The sequence below is a fragment of the Pan paniscus genome, chromosome 7, assembly GCF_029289425.2.
Source record: "Pan paniscus chromosome 7, NHGRI_mPanPan1-v2.0_pri, whole genome shotgun sequence".
NCBI lineage: Eukaryota > Metazoa > Chordata > Mammalia > Primates > Hominidae > Pan > Pan paniscus.
Window position 1 is genome coordinate 65,382,199 of NC_073256.2, and position 18,135 is coordinate 65,400,333.

The following is an 18,135-nucleotide window of genomic DNA, read 5'->3' on the forward strand; positions in this document are numbered from 1 at the left end:
ATAAATTCCCATTCAAAGAGATTTGAATGGATGATATGTTAACTTTGTTCTACACCTAAGCAAATTAAAAGAGAGAAGAGAAATGACATGGCCAAGGTCAAACAACAATTTATGATTAAACCCAGAAATTCCAATTTTTCTGAATTGTCACATCATCCTTAATGGCAGGCACTCATTCTTTCTCTATTGTAGACTTTGTCTGCCAATAATTTATTTTTGTTTATGTGTTTACAAAAATGCCACCAACATATAGTTAGGACCAATCATTTCTTTGGATTTAGTCAAAAATGTTAAATTATTCAATTAGAATTGGTGGTTCATACTTCTCTAAAATTAAGTTTAGCATTTGTTGACTTTTCAATCATTTAAAAATTCACAAATATATATCAGCTTATTCTTCAAGGAAAATTTTAGGTAAAGAAACTCAGGAATTGAACTTGAAATCTCAGCGCAGCTACTTCTATTCATATTCCAAAGTGAGGAAGGGCATATAATATTTTTGAGATTAAAAGAGGAGATAACATGCTCAAGGTCACGTAAGCAATAGTCAGGTCAGTATTTGATTTCTATCCTGAATGATTCCAAAGCTCTTGACTTTTTATATTGCTGTGCTTTTCCTTAGAAGAGATTGAATACTCCAGCCTAGAGAATATTCAAGTTCAACTAAAATGGCACTAACAAATTACCCCAGTATGGCCACATTTGGACAAGATACCTTGAGCATCTTTTCATGCCAGGAAGCAAGAAAGTACTTAAATGAAAAAAGAAAGAAAACAGTGAAGGTAGGGGCCACAGAGTCAACTAAAAGATGGCCAAAAAATGGAATAAGTTAATCACGAAAATAAAAAAGTACTATAGCCAAAGTATAAAATAAAATTCATGTATATATGCTGATATAAATAAGTGATTAAGTAATATATGTGAGAAAGAAGACAAATTTCTTGTACAGAAGAAGTCCAAATAATTAATGTAGATGTTTTAGTTTCAAGGAGGAAGAACATAATCCCCTATCCCTTAAGTGTAAGCATAATAGCTTTCTTCTATAACGTATGGTATGAAAAGGATGGGATGAGGAAAAGCCACTTCACAGTGGAAAAACCTGACAAACGCTACCTCAGCCAGGTGACCAAGCTCCATATATCAGTAGTAAGTCACACCGATAGTGTGTATCCTTGAGATAACGTGATGAGAATGACATTTTACCTCAAAGGTTTTGTTTCTGTGAACCAAACCCCTAACTCTGATCTAATCATGAGAAAACCATTAGACAAACCCCAAATGAAGGACAAAATACCTGACCAGTACTTCTCAAAATTATCACTGTCAATGTCAGATTAAACAAGGAAAGTCTGAGAAACTGTCATGACACATCAAAGGAGTATTTGATGATACTTCCTTGTATAATTAAAGAAGACAAGGTAAATAAATGAAATATGGTATCATGAATGAGATCCTGGAATAGAAAAAGCATATTAGGTAAAAACGAATACAATCTGAATAGCTGAGACAAATGAACACTTGTAATAAAAGATGTCAGTAATACTGGAAACTAGATGTGGGGTACATGGGAACACTTTGTACTATCCTTGCAACATTTCTGTCTATCTGAAAGTGTTCTGAAAAATTTTTTAGATGTTTTAGGACTTTAATGTTCTTCACATATTCAACATAAAATACTGACAGTAGATAAACAATAGGGGAAAGACTTTTCAGCAAAGTATCACTGTCGTCGTTAAACATTACAAAGAAAACAGTCAAGAAAAGAAAGGATAAGATTATTTAACAGAAGTGTTTAGTTTAATGGCATAATTAAAAAACAACCAACCTATCAACTTTCTCTTCTACCTATGGAAACAACAGTAAAAATGAATCAAGAACTTCTAGATCTTTTTCATAAAACAGCTTGAAAAGAGGAAGGGGAAGACTAGGGAGGGGGTGCAACTATTACTAATGAAATGCTATGATGCACAACGTCAAGGATTTAATAAATTCTAAGTCTCTACGTGTATCAGTGATAACCGTATTATTAGAAATATAAATTCATAGAAATATAAAGCATATGGTATTAACAACAGACCTTGCTAATATAAACATAGATAAAGTATGTAACTTCTCTTGTAATAACAGTATAAACATCGATCTACAGTTTACCCTTTGCCTGGTACTCTTAAACCACTACTCCAGTGATTAATGTTGACCTTGAATCAACAGCCGCTGAACCCAGGAGACCCCACAGATGTCTAGATTCAGCACCTAGAGGGCCCCATCTACCTCTGTGCTGTGTGTTCCCATGACTCCAGAAATACTTAATTGCAACTTGCATTATTATATCCACAGGCAGCTTTTAAATCTAACTAGAAAGAGTAGCAGCAAAGGCAAAATAAGCTGGAATTTGTTAGAAAAGCAATGAGATTTTTGAAAATGTTTCCAGTTCAAATCAGAATTAAGGTGAACATTACTTCTTCACACCAGCTTTGCAGAGCTGTGGATGTTTTGCTGTTGTTCTTTCAAAAAAGAAAAATCTATAATAAACATGTTCATTTGAGAAAAATACTGTGTTTGTTAACTTTTTGTAGCCATCCCCAAGTTACATTAAACTTTGTATGTTGTTTAATAACAGAGTATATTCTGGGTAGGATGTGTTCATAGCTGACGCATCTCCAAAAATTTTTTCATGAAGGCGGCCAGCTCCTGAACATCTTCAATTGTGACAGAATTATACAGAGAGGCCTGGATGCTTCCCACAGACCTGTGCCCTTTCAAGGACAACATATTGAGTTCAAAAGCTTTATTGAGAAATCTTTTTACTAAAGCATCATCTCCTTTGACATTGCCAATGCAGAACGGAATATTCATCTTGCTTCTATTTTGGGTCTCCACTGGACATACGTAGAATCCTTGAGAATTATCAGTAATCTCATAAATCATTTGGGATTTGATGGAGCTAAGCTTCTCCATGGCAGCAGCACCTCCATTGTTTTTAGTCCATTCCAGGACCAAGCCCATGATGTAGATGCTGAAACATGGAGGCGTGTTGTACGAGGAGCTGTTTCCAGCCTGCACCTTGCATTCCAGTACTGAAGGGGACTCTCGGAGGGCAAACCCCAGTTGGTCATCACGGACTATCACCACAGTGACCCCAGCAGAGCCAACATTCTTCTGGGCACCAGAAAAAATCACATCAAACTTGGAAACATCCGTTGGCTTCGACAGGAAGTTTGAGAACATGTCACAAACCAGTACTGCTCCTTTGACATCGGGTATAAAGTCAAATTCCACGCCATGCACCGTCCCATTTGCACAATAATACATGTAGGAGGCATCCGGGTTGAGGTTCCAGGTGCTTGGATCTGGAATTTAGGTATAACTCCCAAGTTTAGAGTGAACAATATTTATAGTCCCAGGCTTCTTCTACAGCCTTAGCTGACCAAGCTTCTGTCACCACATAGTCCGCACTCCTTCCTGCTTTCAAGCCAATCAACTTTAAGGGGACAGCACTGAACTGGCTCGACCCACCTCCTTGCACAAAAATCACCTCGTAGTTGTCTGGAACAGCTAGCAATCCCCGCACAAGATTCTCTGCATTGTTAATAATCTTGATAAAATCTGACGGCCTGTGCCTCATTTCAAGAATACTAATGCCAATTCCTTTGTAGTCTAATAATTCCTTTTGTATCTCTAACAACACTGAGTGTGGCAGCTTGGCTGGACCAGGCCCAAAGTTGACTACCTACCTCGGGGCGTCCATGCTGCGGCAGCGTGTGTGGCGAGTCAGCCAAGGAGGACTGAGCATGTGAACTGCGAGCGTTCCCGGCCGCTGCGGTGCGAGTCTGACTGTTCTGAAATTAAAAAAAAAAAAAAAAAGGTGTGCATAAAACACATGCTTATGTATATGATCAAATGATATTCAACAATTTATAAATGTTACATAAACGATTTATTTTAACAACCCAATGGTGGGTGCTATCATCATCTCCATTCCATTCCCCAGATGAAAAAACTGGGTCTCAGGGATGCTCTGTAACTTGCCCAAGATCAGAGAGCTCAGGCACATGTCTGGTGTGTCAAACTGTCTAGCCTGGATCTCGGGTCTGTATCCTTCAACTGTATAGTGTGCTGTTTTTGGTAAATAAAACTTTTATCCAGCCTAATTTCTGAATTTTCATTTTTTCTTTATGAAAGTATTTTGCTATTTAGAATAAAATACGTTTTAATTCTATTCATTTTATACTTAAGGAAGTTTGTCTCTAGGCTTTATAACCATATTTTAGTTTTATTGTAAACAGGAAATGACAAACAATGAATTTGATGTCTGACAACATTCAAAAGGCTTGGAAGAAACAGCTTATAAAGCAGCTGTTTGATTGCCTAAGGTAAAACTCATAGAAAGATCAGATTCTTTCCTGTAAGATTTACTTAGGAATGAAATAATGCTAGGGAAAAATAAGTATGGACAATGAAATATAAATTAGGAATCAAAATGAAAAGCATAATAATTTAAACACCTTGATGTTTTTTAATTGCTATATAAAAAGAAGACATTGACTAGGTTGTGTGTGGGGGGAGGGGGTATGACTTTAAGAAACAACAGGACTGCCATCTCTCCCAACTGGGGGACAATGGCTCGTGAATATACAGGGCACTGACACTGATGCCATCAAGCAAAAGCTTTCCTTAAGGCATATTCATCTGGCCCATCCCTAAGGTTACAAAATATTTCGTACTCATGGTACATGGGAGATGGCAAACTGTTATTAAAATGTCAAATATCTTCCTAAAGAGGAACAGTTTTGCAGACAAATCAAGAATGAAAACCATTTGTAAATCAGCATTTTTTGTTTGTTTGCTTTTCTATGAAGTGTCTTTTGTAGCTTAAGGAAGGAGAGTATTTCAGTTCAGGATGAAAAATCTGAAGCATAGTGACAGAACGTAACAATTATTCATTCACTGAGAGGCAAAATAATCATTTTTAATACAAATGTTGAGACGTGTGAAAGTAAAATCTATTCCTCTAGAAAGTATGTAGAAACAGATAGAGTTTATATATAAACAAAATACATTATCGTTCCTTATATTAGTTTGAGGTTTGGTAATTTTACAAAACAGACCTGCTTTTTAGAGGAGAAAGTGATTAAATCATCCTTTCTTTTCTTTCTTTCTTTTTCTTTCTTTCCTTCTTTCTTCTTTCTTTCTTCTTTCTTTCTTTTCTTTCTTTCTTTCTTTTTCTTTCTTCTTTCTTTCTTTTTCCCTCTTTCTCTCTCTCTCTTTTTTTTTTTTTGACAGAATTTTGCTCTATTGCCCAGGCTAAAGTGCAGTGGTGCCATCTCAGCTCACTGCAACCTCCACCTCCTGGGTTCAAGCAATTCTCCAGCCTTAGCCTCCCAAGTAGCTGAGACTGCAGGCACACGCTACCATGCCTGGCTAATTTTTGTATTTTTAGTAGAGATGGGGTTTCACCATTTTGGCCAGGCTGGTCTCGAACTCCTGACCTCAAGCGATCCACCCACCTCAGCATCCCAAAGTGCTGGGATTATAGGCGTGAGCCACCACACCCAGCCAAATTGTGCTTTCTTTAAAATATATACTTCATGACTTTTTAAATTTGCAAACCAGTAGATTTCATATCAGGGCAGGCTTATCAAGAAGCTTAAATAACTTAGAATGAGAAGACTTCCCTTCTGGCAATGTAATTTCCCATCTTGCTCAGAGATTAATACTTTAATCCTGGTATTGTTTGATTTATTATGCAATTCGTATTCCTTACCAATTAATCTCTATTCTAAGAAGATTTTCACTAGTAGTTAACAAACAACTTTATTAAATGACATGCCCCAAATATGACTTCTCTGTGTCTGGATGATTAATGTAACCCTAATTAGCATTAACTTCCTAAAAACTTTGGACTAGATTAGCCATTTTTTACTGACACTTGAGATTCTTATAGCGCTATTCATAATTCAATAAATCTCAGTGTCAAGGAAACACCTAATATATGAAAACAAATAATATAAATGTAGTGCATAGAGCATCAACAATAGCCATGTATGCCCACATGGAGCCATCATTTAAGATTTATTATAGATTCCATGTGGGTTTCCATGCTTTTAAAACACAGCCTCTGAGAGCAGAGGCCTAGACTGTGGAGTCTTCATACAGTTAAGGGTTTTCTACATGATAAAATTTGCTTCAGTCAGATGGATAAGAATAAAATTTGGCAATTTAAATGTTAAAGGATTTTGAAGAAAGTAAGCCTTCTTCTTTCAAGGGACTTTCTTTTAACACTCCTTACCATCTTTCTTGCCCCCACCCTGTACATCCTTCCAAAATATAACATAGAATAAATATACTATTTTTACTTTGTCTATTTGCTTCATTTTCACCAGGTCTTATAGGAAATAAAAATAATTATTTTGTATAACATAATTTATGGCATCCTAATATGTGCCAGGGCCTCTTCTCTCTGCCGAGAATAGAATGCATAAATGGAGAACAATGTTGAAAACGTATTTGTTTAGGAAGCCATGTTTCCATTTTGATTGTCCTAGTCTAGTCACTTTTTCTTCAGGAACAGGGAGCTTCAGGCTCCAAAACCCAGTTTGACCAAATGGCAAACAAGGACTTCCCACTGCCTTTTAATACTTTCATTTGCTGGCACAAAAGTCAACTATTTCCCCTGCAAGACCCAGACCTTCTGGGAGAACTTCCTGGTCTCTGATCCCATTTCCAATACAATGGACTAGTTGGTCTTGTTAGTATGCGATACAGAGGATGCATTTGCTTAAAATGCCTCTTTTCCCTAAAAGTGTTATGTTAGCAAATTTCAAACCTACCTAGAGAAAAGTCACAAGAACAGCCCAATGAACACCCATATAAACTTCACCTAGATATACAATTATAAACATTCTGCATATTTGCCTTATCTATTCATATCTGTGTCTTAACATTAGATTGTCAGCTCCCTTAAAATAATGTCTGAGTATTTCTTCAATTATTTCTTATGGTTAATTTTATGTTACAACTTGACTAGGCTATGGTGCCCAGTTGTTTGGTCAAAGACCAGTCTAGATGTTGCCGTGAATGTATATTTTTAGCTGATTAACATTTCAATCAATAGTTATTGATTCACTACCTTGGATAAAGCAGATTAACCTCCATAATGTGGGTGGGCCACATCCAATCAATTGAAGACCTTAAGAGCAAAAACTAAGGGTAACTGAGGAAGAAGGAATTCTCATGCAACGTAGAAATGCTGCCCAATTTTCCAGCTTGCCAGACTTCAGAATTAATACTAAAAATTGTAACATCAATTTTTAAATTCATCTTCAGCCTGCCCTGCTGATCTTGAACCTACTAGCTTCAACCTCACAATCATGTAAGAAAATTTCTTAAACTCTTCTTAAAAAAACATACACACACATATATATATACACACACATATATATACACACATATGAGAGAGAGAGAAGCTCTATATGTATCCTTCATATAACTATATATGTCCTGTAGTTTCTTACTAATATAATCTATACATCATTAATATATTCTCAATAGGTAGCAGAGATCTGTGTACATATTAGAAATATGCTAGAGATGGTAATGGGTATTAAAGGAATGTGTTTTTGAAGAAACTAGACTTAATTTCCTCAAGGTCCTTCACTATTTGTCTCAATTATTTGCTAACTTTTTCATGGTCATTTTGCTCCTGCTTTTTGCTTCCCCCATCTTTCATAAATGTTTGCTTCAGAACTAGATTTGAGGAATAACTATTTAAGGTTTCTTTTATTTTGTATGCTGGATAAAAGACATACCAGAAATCTGTACACACAGAAACAAAAGTAATAGAACAGTAATAAGGTACTGGGAAAGCTAATCCATCTTCATCAGCAGTATGACAGAAAGTATTTATTCGGTTTCATTGATTCACTATGGTGACATAGTCTGAATCAGCACCCAGGCCCAAACATGGGCACCAAGTAATCACAGCATGCAATGAGGATATGGGCACCAGATGGAAATTGAAAACAAAAGATAAAAATGCCCCAAAAAGAAAGGAAATGTAGGATTCTGGGATGATGGCAAAGTAGGAAAGACCGAATATCCACCTTCCTGCCTAGACAACAATTGTATTTTCAAAATGTGTTAGAGTAAGTATTTTGGAAATCTGAAGTCTATCCTATGTCTTTCAACTTCCAGAGGAAGGCTTAGATAGTAAATTGTGTTTAATTTTGGTCCATTCCAGCTCTGAGCACAGTAACAAGTACCTAGTCCTGACACAAGCCCCACAGCACGAAGCCATGAACATGTTACTGGAGCAGCTTGTATACAGCTAGCAGGAGCCAGGGTAGGCAATAAGGACCCTTTTCTCCAAATATCAGGGATCTGTCTTCTGATTTCTCATTGCTGCTTCTGATCACAGAGGAACAGATGAAGAGGTGGGCAGGCATCCTTGCATCTCCCTCCCTACTCTTACAAGCCTCTTCCCATAGGGCTGAAGCGACTTCCAGAGGATTTAAAGGCCAGCATATTTTTTTAAAATTTCATCATTTCTTTTCTTTTCTTATTGCATTTCCCCCTGTTTTTTTCCCATTTTAGGAGACACATATCAATACCTAGGGTGTTAAAAAGCAACAGAAGAAATTAAGAAGTCACTGTGCATGCCGAGGGAAAGGCATAGGCTCAGAAAGACCAAAGAAGAAATTAAGTTTATATGTCAGGCTGATCACTGACACAGAAGTAGCTGTCAATAGTCAAAAAACAAAAACAAAAATAAACAAACCTTGAGGAAAGGGTAGTCCTATTTCTAGAGAGTTATCACGTTATTTGATTCAAATGTCTAGTTTTTAACCAAAAGAATCACCAGGCATATGTCTTAATCTGCTAAGGCTGCCATAACAAAATGCCATATACTCGGTGATTTAAGCAACAAACAATTGTTTCTCACAGTTCTGGAGGCTAGAAGTCTGAGATCAGAGTGCCAGCATAGTTGAGTTCTTGGTGAGCGCTCTTTTCCTGGTTTGCAGTGGAATGCCTGCTTGCTGTATCATCACATGGTAGAGAGAGAGATCGCTCATGCCTCTTTCTCTTTATATAAGGATATTAATCTCACCATTAAGGGCCCAAGTTTCATGCTCTAATTTAACCCTAATCACCTCCTAAAGACCTCACCTCCAAATAATATCCCATTGAAGAGTAGAGTTTCAATATACAAATTATGGGGCGGACACAAATATTCAGTCTATAGCAGTATACGAAGAAACAGAAAAAAGGCCCATTCCAAGGAAAATCAAGCAATCAATCAACAAAAACTATCTTTGAGAATGATCAGATGTAGGAACGTGGGATTAATAAATAGAGACTTTAAAACAACTATCTTGAAGAACTAAAGGAAGATGTGGAGAAAGTCAAGAAAACAATTTATCAACAAAATGGAAACATCAATTTTTTTAAAAAAAGATAGCCTAAAAAGACACCAATAAGCAATTTTGGAGCTGAAAATACAAGAAATTTAAAAAAAAAACAAAACTCACTCACTGGAGAGATTCAAATGCAGATTTGAGCAAGCAGAAGAAAGAAATAACAAAACTCAAGATAAAATAATACAAATTGACTTTGATGAAGAGAAAGAAAAAAGACTAAAGAACTGTGAAAAGAGCCTAAGGGACATGTGATACCCTATAGTGGACCAACATATGCACTGTGGGAGTTTCAAAAGGAGAAAAGAGAGACAAAGGGGCAGAAGAGAATATTTAAAGAAGTAATAGCCCAAAGCTTCCCAAATTAGATAAAAGATATGAACATAAATATGCAGGAAGCTTAGTGAACTCCAAGTAAGATGAACTAAAAGAGACCCACACCATGACACATTATAATCGAATTGTTGAAAGACAAAGAGAGAAAGTTTTGAGAAAGTTTGAAAAAAATAAGAGAGAAGAAATTTATTATATACGAAGTATCCTCAATCAGATTATGAGCAGATTTTTCATTAGAAACTTTGGAAGACAGAAATATTGAGGCCAATGTATTCAAAGTACTAAAGAGAAAAAAAAAGGCAAAACCAAACCTGTCAGCCAAAAATCCTATATCTGACAAAACTATCCTTCAAGTGAGGAAAATATTAAGACATTCCCAGATAAATAAAAGTGAAGGAATTCATCACTACTAGACCTGCCCCACAAAAAATACTAAAAGAAATCCTGGAGGTTGAAATAAAAATATAGTGGAAAGTAATTTAAAAATAAAAAATAAAAAAATAAAAATCTCAGTGAAGGTAAAGGCATGAGCATTTTATTAAAGCTATTGTTAATTGACTTTGGTTTGTTACTCCACTTTTTTTCCTACATAATTTAAGAAAAAATTTTAAATTATTAGTGTAAAAACTAGTGTTATTGTAACTTTATTACTCCACACTTTTTCTATATAACTTTAGATACTAATACATTAAAAATGTTTTTAGACTCATGATGTATAAAGATGTAATTTTGTGACATCAATAACTGAAAGAGGGTGGGAATAACTATAAAGGAGTTTATATTGTGTATGTTATTGAAGTTAAGCTGGTGAAAATTCAAATTAGACTGTTATAATTTTAGTATGTTAAATGTAATCCCATAGAAACTACAAAGAAAATAACTATAGAATTTGCACATAAAAAATGAGGAGAGAATTAAAACATTTCACTGCAAAAAAATCAACTTAACACAAAAGAAATTAGTAGTGCAAGAAATGAGGGACAAAAAATCTATAAAATATGTAGTAAACAAATAGCAAATGACATAAATTTTTCATTATCAGTAATGACTTTAATTGTAAATGAATTAAACTCTTCAATCAAAAGACAGAGATTGGAAGAATAAATTTTTTTTGAAAAGCATGATCTAACCTTATATGCCTATAAGAGACTCACTTTAGATCCAAAGACACAAATAGATTGAAAATGAACAGATCAAGAAAGATATTTCATATAAATAGCAACCAAAGAGAGTAGGGCTGACTATAGTAATATCAGACAAAATCAACTTTAAATCAAAGACAATTACAAGAGAGAAATAAAAACATTATATATTAATAAAAGTTTCAGTACAACAAGAACATATAACAGTTATAAGTATATACATTGTTATTAACAGGCCATCAAAATATATGAAGCAAAAATTTACAGATTGAGGGAGAAATAGATCTGGAGTAATAGAGACTTTTATATCCCACTCTCAGTAGTGGATAGAACAAACAGACGGAACATAGTAAGGAAGTAGAGGACCTAGAACAATAAACTAATTAGACCTAACAGATGTATACAGTACACTCTAACAGACATTCTTCTCAAGTGAACATGGGACATTTTACACGATAGACCATATCTATCTATCTAGGCCACAAATGAAGTCTCAATCGACTTAAAAAGATAGCTATCATACAAAATATCTTCTGTGGCCACAACAGGATAAAGTTAGAAATAAATAGCAGGAGAATAATTGAAAAATTCACAAATTCGTAGAAAATAAGCAACACACTCTTAAACAATCAATGAATCAAAGAAGAAATAACAGGGGAAGTTAGAAAATACTTACAAATGAATGAAAATGAAAACACAACATAGAAAAACTTATAGGACACAGCAGGAGTGGTTGCTATGGAAGAAATTTACAGCTGTAAACACTTAAGCATTTTTCACAATTGTAAAAACATGGAAGCATTAAACAGATGAACGGAAAAGAAAATGTGGTATATCCATATAATGGAATATTATTCAACCTTTAAAAGGCAGAAAATTTGGAAGCATGCCACAACATAGGTGAATCTTGAGGACAGGATGCTATATGAAATGAGTCACAAAAAGACATATACTGTACAATTCCACTTATATAAGGTACCTAAAAAAGTGTAATTTATAGAGACAGAGAGTGGAATTGTACTTATTAGGGGTTGAAGGAAGGGTGAAATTGGGTATTTTTGTTTAATGGGCAAAGAGTTTCAGTTTTGCAAGGTGAAAGAGCCCTGGAGATGGACAGTGGGGATGGATGCAAAACCATTTTAAAGTATATAATTCAGTGGCATTAAGTATATTCATACTTAATGTATACATGTACTTAATACCACTGAATTGTATATATGTACTTAATACCACTGAATTGTATACTTTAAAATGTTTGAAATTGTATACTTTATGTTATGTGTATTTTACAGGAATCAAAAACATTTTATTAAAATCATAAAGAAAAAAGGAAGAAAAGGAGGAAGTAAGAAAGAAAGGAAAGAAAGGAGGGGGGAGGAAGGAATAAAAGGAGCAAAGAAGTGAGGGAGGGAGGAAGGAAGGAAGGAAGGAAAAATGGAAGTGAGGAAGGAAGGGAGAGAGGAAGGAAGGAAGGAAAGAAGGAAAGAAAAAACAAAGGGAGGGAGGGAGGAAGGAAAAAAGGAAGGAAGGGAGGGAGGAGGGAAAAAAGGAAGGGAAGAAGGAAGGAAGGAAGGAAAAAGGGAAGGAAGGGAGGGAGGGAGGGAGGAAGGAAGGAAGCAAGGAAGAAAGGAAGGAAGGAAACAAAAGAAAGAGCAAGCAGAATGGACCGATTAAATTAAGGTTCTCAAGCAAGTAATGCCTGAGATCAGTTAGAAAGACTGGGGAATCATCCACCTGAGAACTTCAGGCAGATCAGATGAGCATGCATCAAAATGTCTTTTTATTCTTGATGTCCTTTCTTAGATTCTGTTCCTCTATTAGGTTTTGCTAACACACTGTCTAGGATAAATACTTTTTTAAGGGGCTGGGAGGGAGGCAGGGAAACAGATTCCAAAATACAGATACAAAACTGCAACACAACAACAAAAAAAGTTAATACATATTTAATTAAAAATCGACACACTATTTTTTGATGTCAACTATTTAACTGCAATTCAATTGAACTCTTAAACAGTAGCATATAAATTACACTTGAATATGGAATGGCCCAACTTTAAATAATTTGGTAACATGGGGATGAGCCTTTTAAGAGAAAGAGAATCAAAGGCCTACAAAAATATTTTGGTTTTACTCCAACTCAGAGACTAACATTCCTGGGCTTGATCCTGCTGTTTTCTGTAGGTTTTTACAAATCTAGCACCTTTTAAATAGAAATAAAATAAAAATAAAAAAGAAGGGAAAATAATACTTTATTTTAAGCTACATAAATCAGGGCAGGATTTTTGTTTAACATAAATTTCTAGATCCATTTGTGTTCCTTCAAACTGTGTAAAATACCTTAAAGTTTAAATTCCACATTTTTCACATTAACTTTAAACCTTTAAAAATGTCCTTTGTGTAGAAAATCCATGGGTAAATTGGAGAGAGAAATCAGTTTGTCTTGTTTCCTGAGTTCCCAGATGGAAGGAAACGAAAGGGAGCACAGGATGAAGAAGTGGCCACCATTGTACATGCGCAGGTAAAAACGAATCCAGGAAGGTAGTGGATGAATGTGGTGCTGATTGCCCAGCAGGACAAACAATTTTGTTTTATTTGATAGTGTATACAGAATGTACTTGTCTTTGAAATGTTTTTAAATTTTTGGCAGCTGAGGCTTCTGTTTCGTGCTTCTAATCCCAAGCATTTGAAGATGACGTTATTTAAACATGGGAGCCAAGATAAAATAGGCATCTTTGGGATGAAAATTAGCCAGCTGCCAGGAATTAAGGGTTTTGCAATAAACAACTGAGATTGCTGTCCCTTGCCCAGCCTGGAGACTTCTCAGCAAGCCCAGGAAGCATCTGTCCTGCATCTGCTGAGAATGTTCCTTCCATGCAGAGCGACCATCACTGACCTCTTTGTGGAAAGGCGATAAAGCCAACTTACGAGCCTAATATTGTTCACGTCCTTTGTGGTAAAAATGTTAAGATTTCAGTCACACTTATATTAATGAAAAGCATAGCATTTAACATCACTATTGTAACTTCATTGTTAAATAAACCAATTGTATTAAAGTTGAAATAATAAAATGAATAAAGTAACACGAAGTGTCAGTGAAATTATGTGATATCTGTCAAGGTAGTTTAGAAACTATAAATCGTTAAAATATTTCCTTGATACCTATCCTACCATTAAAAGTGATTTTTCTATTTTGATAGAATCAAAAGCGTAAATGGCATAAGCCTTGGATTTTGGTTTCAATAATATTGTTTTGTCTGGCATCCATAAGCATCATAGATTGACAATCACAGGTAGAATAAGCCATCACCTTTGAGGACCATCACAATAGAGTATAAAAAATAGCTCAATGAGAAGGATAAAGAAATATTACTAAAATAGCAGCATTAAGGGCTTTTACATGTAATATTAAATAACCTTTAAAATAAACAGAAAATTTTCTAATTTATTGACACAATTTCATAGAAGTGTTACACATGATAACCTAGAACTGGAAAAAGCACAAATGTTCATCAATAGATGAACAGACAAACAATCCGTGCTATAAATATAAAATAGAATAATACTCTTCAGCACCAAATGGGAATGAACTAGTGATTCACATGCGCATGGACAGAACCCAAAACATAATGCTTAGTGAAATAAACCAGACCCAAATACTACAAACTATGATTTCATTTACAAATGATGATTTCATTTATGTGAAGTTCTAGAATAGATCAAAGTAATCAATAGTGACAGAATGCAGATTAGTGTTTGCTTGGGGTGAAGAGTGAGGGTTGATTTCAGAGAGGCCCAGGGGACATTTGTGGTGATGCAAATGTTTCTTATCTTGATGGTGGTGCTAGTTTTGTGAGTGTATATATTTATATTGCTATAGGTAATTGCATGTTTAAGTAGTTAGATAAACAGTTGGCTTTGTACTTTTCAATGAATTTTAAAGCCCATTTCTTTCCAGAGCTACACAGTTCAATACAGTAGACACAGCCACATGGGGCTACTTAATTTAAATAAAAGTAGCTAAAATTAAATAAAAGTTCAAATTTAGTTTCTGAGTTGTCCTTGCTGCATTTCATATATTCAATAGCCCTATGTGGCTAGGAGTTATCATATAAGAAAGTGCAATATAGAAGAGTTTCAACATTGCAGAAATTTCCACTGGACAGTGCCAGTTTAGAACATACATGAAGACTTTTCAAAATGTATTTCACTGTAAAATTATCATCACTGAATTGTGTATCCAAACTCAACATTTGGGTAATGATGTTCTAGATTGCTGATTCCAACCTTTTTACACATCTGAGAATTGATTCTAGGTATAATGTCATATAAAGTGAACTTCTTATTTCAAATATTTTGTCTTAAATCTTGAATTACCCAATTCAGTGTATAAATTATTTCTGTATAATGATACATTTACCAATGCTCAGTCTGACTGCTTCCCTCTCATTTGTGACACAATAAGACTCTTAAGGCAAGACAGTTCCCTGGATGTTCAATACCAGCTGACAGAGTCAAGAGCTGGTGTACAGAACCAAGTCCAGCCTAGTTTCCCTTCCAGTTTATTACAATTCCAAAGAGCCTCTGCGAGTTTAGGAGCGTAGGTAGAAGACGCCAATTACACCAACCACAGTGGGTGAAAAAGAACAGAAAATAAGTTATTTATTGAGAAAAAGAATGAATAAATGAATTCCTATAGTGTGTTGATTAAAGTTATCTGAGATATGTGATAAGTTCCAAACATGATCTTGAGAAAATCTTTGTTAAAATCCTGTAATAAAAAGGTGGAAACTTTTGCAATTTTACAAACACAAAGATATATGGAACCTATAAACACTTTTTTTTATGGAAAACGTGAAACTAAGAAAACTTCCACAAGTTAGAGGAAACAATACTAGATTTTCCCAGGAAAACTCTTATCCTTGAATTCAAGCTGAGCTACTAATCAATATTTAAGCATGCATAGCACTGCAAGTTCAAAGTAATATGACTTCTGGCTTTTATGAATGTATAACTATAATTAATACAATCCAATATTTAAAAATGTGTTCAGGTTTAAAAAGAATATTTCAGTTTAAATGATATGTTCACAACTTGGTCATTCATCATATGGTATGCAATGCCTGTTGCTTACAGGTAGCTTTGACAGTCTATCAGATAATAACACACGTACCTTTTGTATGTTTTATTAATGCTTAAGTTAATCCTGATGTGGTCCAAATTAGAAATCTCAAAAACATAGAACTTCAGAAGAAAACATGACATTTTCAGGTTAGACTCATACTATTTGAAAAATGTTAGCAAAAACTCAATTATGCAGATCAAAGTAAAGACAGCTCAGATGGGGGCGGTGGCTCATGCCTGTAATCCCAGCACTTTGGGAGGCTGAGGCAGGTGGATCACGAGGTCAAGAGATCAAAACAATCATGGCCAACATGGTGAAAACCCATCTCTACTAAAAATACAAAAATTAGCTGGGCGTGGTGGTGCATGCCTGTAGTCCTAGCTACTCACGAGGCTGAGGCAGGAGAATCACTTGAACCCAGGAGGCGGAGGTTGCAGTGAGCCAAGATGGCGCCACTATACTCCAGCCTGGTGACAGAGTGAGACTCCTCAAAAAAAAAAAAAAAAAAAGCAAAGACAGCTCTACATACACTTGAAATAGAAAGTTGTCACAGCAAAAACTTCATGGTTCATAAATATACTTTTTAAAATATTATAATATATAGTTATGTAAACTTTTAATGTGCCCATGCTTTTCATTATTAAGAATTTGCAAATTATAATATGTTTAGTTAACACATTTTTGGGAAGCAATTATTTATTGCATTGTATTGTCCTAGATCTTGAGGAAGAGACCCAGTAAATAATAGAAATCTTTTTTTAGAGGCACCTGAACTTCAGTTGGCAATGATTTAGAGGTAGTTCGCACCCAGATGGTTAAGGATTGCTTACGATGTATTTTCATCAATATGTCATATCTTTCATAAATATTATTTTAATATTTTCCACTTAATAATTAGAAAATAAAAAGCTTGTTACTTCTTGTTTAAAAAACAAATCTCTAATCCTCTATGGAATTCATATCTTCTTATTATTAAAATTATATTTGCTAAAGTTAACTGACTTCTGCGTGACTCCAGCCCTGTACTGATCAGAGCAGGGAGGAGAAGAGCTTATCCCTGTGTCACCTCCATCTCTGCACAATGTCCGACATCCTAAGATTTTATAACTTCATTTCTTTCCAGCAGCCTGGGCTTGCTGTGCTTCCACAATGTGGAGAGCTGGATAAAGTAAAATGCCATTCAATAAGTATCATGCCTCTGAGTATTGTAAGGGTTAATTCAATTGTGACATGATAAGAACAAAATAACCAGAGATTAGAGAACTTTAGAACTTTGTTTTCAACACAGTGCAAACTTTATATTTAATCTACAATCAATATTATTTCAAAAACCACAGAGGCTTATCCCCCCAGGGCGTGAAGTCCTTTCACATCGAGACTGTGTTCTTCTTCTGATGGCTGTCACGGATGAACTCCGACCGTAACACACCATTTAATAGCATCTGAAAAGGGATTTCAAGAGACAGTTCGGCCATTGGAAATATCACTGGCTTAGTAACTTTTATGGTGATTTAATCATATAGGCTTGTTGACAATGTTTACGTACCAAAGTATTGAAGACTGACGTCAGGCCGTTCTGTCACAAGTCAGCCTAAAGTTGAGGCGCGTATGCTGATGCCAAAGACACTGCCTGTCTAAATAACGAGATTTCCAAACCTATGACTGAGAGTTAGGCTTGATAATTAAACGTTGTTTACAAAGATTCTTCTTGTCAGATACATTCATTATCTTTTCATTGAATTCAGTATTACATGAAAGCGTTTTGGAATATTCTGCTAGTAACTCTGCAAAAATTCCAAATTCTTGTTTAGACACCATCTGTGCAGTAAAAGTTAGACAATACACATTACAGGAAAGTTTTATGGAAGTTTTTTCCCTGCTGCCATTGTTACTTCATTCAATAACTTAGATTTTTAAGTCTGTGAAGAGGAGTTCCATGTTTCAAAGTGTCAACCTTGCCTAACACAGTGTTCCATGATACAGTAAGTCTCTTCACAGCCTGGTCCATTGTCTAGGAGCATCAGCCTCACCTGGGTCTTCAGAAAGTCAAATTCTCAGGTCCCGACATAGATAAACTGAATTAGAAAATGTTTGAGCATAACAATATGTGTTTTTGCAAGCC

At 35.2% G+C, this 18,135-nt stretch overlaps 1 pseudogene; it reads right to left on the reverse strand.

The window, feature by feature from the left end:
• Positions 1 to 2,566: 2,566 nt before the first annotated feature.
• LOC100976830 (phosphoserine aminotransferase-like) lies at positions 2,567 to 4,042 on the reverse strand (annotated as a pseudogene).
• Between the last annotated feature and the right edge of the window lie 14,093 nt (positions 4,043 to 18,135).